The following is a 5,245-nucleotide window of genomic DNA, read 5'->3' on the forward strand; positions in this document are numbered from 1 at the left end:
GTTAAATATTTTACGTGACAAAAAACCTAAATTAATCAATGTTGTTTTGTTTTTCACAATATCATATTATGACAGTTCTACGTTAAAATAAAAAAAAATCAATACAAAGAATTCATCATCATATCTTGCAGTAAATTATAAAACAAAGAAACTAAAATAAAAATTAATCAAAACAATTTATTTTAATTAATTTATTTAAATTAATATTGAACAAAGTCTTTGAACCCACAAATACGCTGCTGTATAGCTCTTCTAAATTAACTTATTCAGACTGTATTATCTGCGTGACGTCATGAGGTCAGGTCAACTAGGTAAACAATCATAACCATTGAACAATTCAAGGCAGTCTACACAGTCCGCTGTAGTAATATGAACGTACACTTACGAACATTACTCTTTATTTCTACGATATATCTGACAAATGGCCAAAACTGGGATATAACACACGACATAAAGGATATTTTCGAAAACAAAACTGAAGACATGAAAGCGTTTTTCGACGTACAGAGGAGCAGAGTGGAGAAGGCCCTGAACACAGGATATGTTGAAGCTGTAAAAATGAAAGACTCCGTAAGCAGTTACGTAGATGCCCAACAACGGAAGATCAGTGCTGATATTAATAGTTACGTGGAAAGTGTTAAAGAAAGTGGTAGGAAAGTTGCGGATACCTGGTCGTATTTGCCAATAGAAGAACCTGGTGCTCGGATGGAACAGCCAGACTTGGTGCTATCAGTACCAGGAGTTATAATTCGAAACGGATACCCTTGTGAAACCCATACAGTTGTTTCTGAAGGTTACATTTTAAATCTCCATAGAATTCCTCATTCTAAGAATAATAAAGACGTTCCAAAGAAGACAGTGCTCTTACAACATGGTCTGTTCGCAAGTTCTGCAGATTGGATCTTGAATGGCCCAGAAAAAGGTCTGGCATACGTGCTAGCCGATGCAGGTTATGATGTTTGGATGTCTAATATACGAGGAAATAAATACTCCAAGGAACACGCTTGGCTCAAAACAAATACGAAATCATATTGGAATTTTTCCTGGCATGACATAGCGCTTCATGACCTTCCTGCAGTTATAGACTATATTGTTTCAATTAAAAAAGGTGATCCTAATTTAACGTACATCGGACATTCTATGGGCACAACTATTTTATTTGCAATGTTGACTTTAAGACCAGAATACAACACTATCTTGAAAGCTGGATTTGCTTTAGCACCAGTTGTCTTTATGTCTGATATAAAATCACCTTTAAAATCTTTAGCGCCAGTAGCTTCCAACATAGCATATATGGAAATGTTATATGGCTCTCACGAGTTTATGCCAAAGAATTCTGCCCTAGGAAGAATATCTAGTTCCTGCGATGAGGACAATATGGACTCAATGGTGTGCAAGAATGTTATTTTCTACATCTGTGGCTACAATGATAAGCAGTTTAATAAGACACTACTTCCCGTATTCATGAGGAATCTAGGAACTGGCACATCATGGAAAACAGCCGTTCACTTCGCACAAGAAGTAAAATCAGGTGGTAACTTCCAGCAATTCGACTATGAATCGAATAACCCGCGAGTTTATGGTTCACCAACTCCACCAGAATACGATTTGAGCAAAGTCACTGTCCCCATTACACTATTTTGGTCAGAAAACGATCTGCTATCCAGTGAAAAAGACGTTCAAATGCTATACGATAGATTACCAGCATCTACGAGGATGTACAAAATAGCGGATCCTGAATTCAACCATTTAGACTACCTCTGGGCGAAGGACGCCCCCACGTTATTGAATAAAAAGCTTTTAGAATATTTAGACGATACGTACAAGACAGGAATAGGAGGATTTTCTATCAGCTTCAATATTGGTAAATGAGTTTCGAAAAATAAGATAATTCCTCGTCGAGGGTGACGCGAAAATGTTTCTCGTAACGAAGTAATCGAAGAATATTGGGAACGTGACATTTTCTAACAGCTTTGTTGAGTATCGTTTTGTATTGTTTACTATGTACTGTGATAATATGTTATATAATTTATTGTAATAAATGCGTTATCTGCAAGCTCATTTCATTATCTATTCTAAATGCGAGGATTTCGAGAATGTATCAGAATGTTATAATTAGCTCGTTATTTTGCGCAGTTCTGTTTAGTTATCAAATCAATCAAATAAAATTATGTCAAACGCAAATAGCTACCGGTATTTATATTTAAATGTTATTGTTAAAATATTTATTAGTCTAATTTTAAATTCTGAAACAAACAACAACAACATGTTTTGTAATATTTTTATTTAATTTATTATGTTTAGTTCATATCATATAGTTAATAATATCATAATATTTTCCATTCGAAAATAGTTGGACTAAGATCTAAGTTTAATAGTAATATTCAAAATAAACAATTATAAAACAGAGTTGCGAAGGTTTTATTGTAATTCTATCGACTTGTACTCGTTTTACACTTTAGAATATAAGCCAAAAAACGTCACCATAAACACGTTTTACTTCCATCCTATTCGGTAGATAATTTCCTATTTTTTGCCGAAGGATAAATAATAATTCCTCTATAAACGAAGTAAACAGGCCGCAAAGTGTTGCTAAGCGTATTTCAATAAAAAATAATGTGCCATTTTCGATTTTCGGTGTTTTTCTTTGTTAGACGTAATTGCCTCTACGGTACGATATATTGCACCTATTTAATGAAACCTTTGGCTATTTCACCCCTATGCGGCTTATTGCTTAATATCGTTCTGGCTTGAATTATTGGCTTTTTCAGAAAATCCGAAACGCAGAACGTGTTTGAATTTAAATAAAAGCGAATGAGACCCGAATTTTTTTAGATTTCCCGTAAAAATCTATGAAAGATACAATAAATTACCTATTAGAAAATTGATTTGATAATTTATTAATTTTACGGTACTTATAAATATTTAAAACACATTTCAGTTTATGAATTTTTTTCTAAGAATCGTTTAAATTATCTATAGTAGAGTTAAAAAAATAAGTGGTATAGTAAATTAAAATAGGTATGTTTATGCGTAATATACTGTGTATATATATGTCGCAGATATATTGACAAATTTGTGATATTACAATTTCACTGGTCATATTATAATTAAACGGTAGATTGTCCAAATTGCCCACGTGAGAGCCGATGCCGATCGAACATTAAAAACGCAGCTTTTATAACATATTTGCGACATAATATACAGTACACAATTAGTCTTTCTCTCTCACATAATTTCTTAAATAAAATATAATCTGTAACAATGTGTTCGTGGATTTTTTTAAATATTACCATGCTTAGTAAACTGACGTAGCCCAGATATATAATGCCCTGTCAAACGATGCTCAGAGAGGTGTTATTAATATGACGATATTGTGCTCAAAATTATTAACTTACAAATCAAATTTCATCTAATTCTCTTTGTAATATGATCACAATTATATTGAAGACGTATTCTTGTAAAATTTAATAACGGTCAGGTATTTGTCATTCCGTTGCTAAAAGGAAGAAAAAAGTGACTGTGGTTTATAAATTATAGCTTTTGTAGAGGCGTCATAATATCTTGCTTGTAGATATTTAGTATTTACATATGGTATTTTTCAGCTATTGTATAGCTTCTATCGCGGGCCTTGAGCGCGGGGACCTAATCCAGAAATTCCGTAACGAAAAAACCTCACGCTCCCCACTCCGACGGGCACGGAGGTGTGGCTTGAAGGCATGCTATGCAATAGCTTTACCGCGGCAGTCCTCAAGTGCCACACGTCTTTTTTAGGGTTCCGTAGCCAAAATGGCAAAAACGGAACCCTTATAGTTTCGTCATGTCCGTCTGTCCGTCTGTCCGTCTGTCCGTCTGTCACAGCCGATTTACTCGGAAACTATAAGTACTACAGTGATGAAATTTGATGGGAATATGTGTTGTATGAACCGCTACAAAAATATGACACTAAATAGTAAAAAAAAGAATTGGGGGTGGGGCCCCCCATACATGTAACTGAGGGATGAAATTTTTTTTTTCGATGTACATACCCGTGTGGGGTATCAATGGAAAGGTCTTTTAAAATGATATAAAGTTTTCTAAAAAACATTTTTCTTAAAGTGAACGGTTTTTGAGATATCAGCTCTCAAAGTCGTAAAAAGTATGTCCCCCCCCCTCTATTTTTATAACTACGGGGTATAAAATTCTAAAAAAAATAGAGGTGATGCATGCTAATTAACTCTTTCAACGATTTTTGGTTTGATCAAAGTATCTCTTATAGTTTTTGAGATAGGTTGATTTAACTGTAATTTATTATATTTGCTGCTACGGAACCCTTTGTGCGCGAGCCCGACTCGCACTTGGCCGGTTTTTTTATTTGTTCTGTTCCTGAATACTTCGACACTACTTTACATAGTTTAAGATTTGATTTATGAACTGTGAACTAACTTTACAATTACATATTTTGTGTGACCTAGTGCCTATGATTTCCTCTGTTAAATCGGCAGAAAAATCCAGTATCTAATTTACAATTACAAAATAAATAATGTTAAAACATGTAACTAATAATTCCATATTGTCTTTAGTGAGAAGTATCCGGTTTTATTCGACCGGAGAAAGGTCCGGATATTAGCGTGTCCGGTTCGTCCGGTTTTATGATATATTGTTAACGGGAATGAATACTTACGACAGCACGGAAAGAATAACACAATTAATTATGTAGGTTGCGGTACAAAGAAACTCTTGGTAATTATTATAAAAATCTCTCTCTCTGTGTATGTGTGTATCTATTTATACGGCAAATCTTTAGAAGATTGTTATACGAAGATTCTTTCATTTTTTCTTTAAGTTCTTTTTCGATGGATCTTCCCCCATCAAACACCATACATTATTAAAATTATCATTATAGTATAGGTACATACAGTTAACTAGCTCTGCCCTGCGGTTTCACCCGCATTGCTCCGCTCCTGCTGGTCTTAGCGTGATGATATTCCACGATATTTTTATGGCCTTCGTCCATGGGCGTAGCCACGGTGGGGCAGGGTGGGGCACTTGCCCCACCCTGGCTCTGACCTGGAAGGTACCTAACCAAATCTAAAAAACGTAATTATCTAGGTACTGACTACAAAACTTAATATCCGTTAAAAAATTCTCACTCGAAAGTTGTCAGTCGACACAAAAAAAATGCGATCTAAACAAAAAGCTTGCGCTTCTATGTTACATGATTTAAACCACTTTTGGTGCCAGAAAAAGTAGTGTAGTACTGTTA

At 34.6% G+C, this 5,245-nt stretch overlaps 1 pseudogene; it reads left to right on the forward strand.

The window, feature by feature from the left end:
* The first annotated feature begins 288 nt into the window (after nt 1–288).
* Nucleotides 289–2,061, forward strand: LOC149906241 (lipase 3 pseudogene; annotated as a pseudogene).
* Nucleotides 2,062–5,245: the final 3,184 nt, after the last annotated feature.

This window comes from Colias eurytheme, chromosome 8, assembly GCF_061535395.1.
Source record: "Colias eurytheme isolate Ceu_HAF_F1 chromosome 8, ilColEury1 Martin Lab GWU primary, whole genome shotgun sequence".
Classification (NCBI taxonomy): Eukaryota; Metazoa; Arthropoda; class Insecta; order Lepidoptera; family Pieridae; genus Colias; species Colias eurytheme.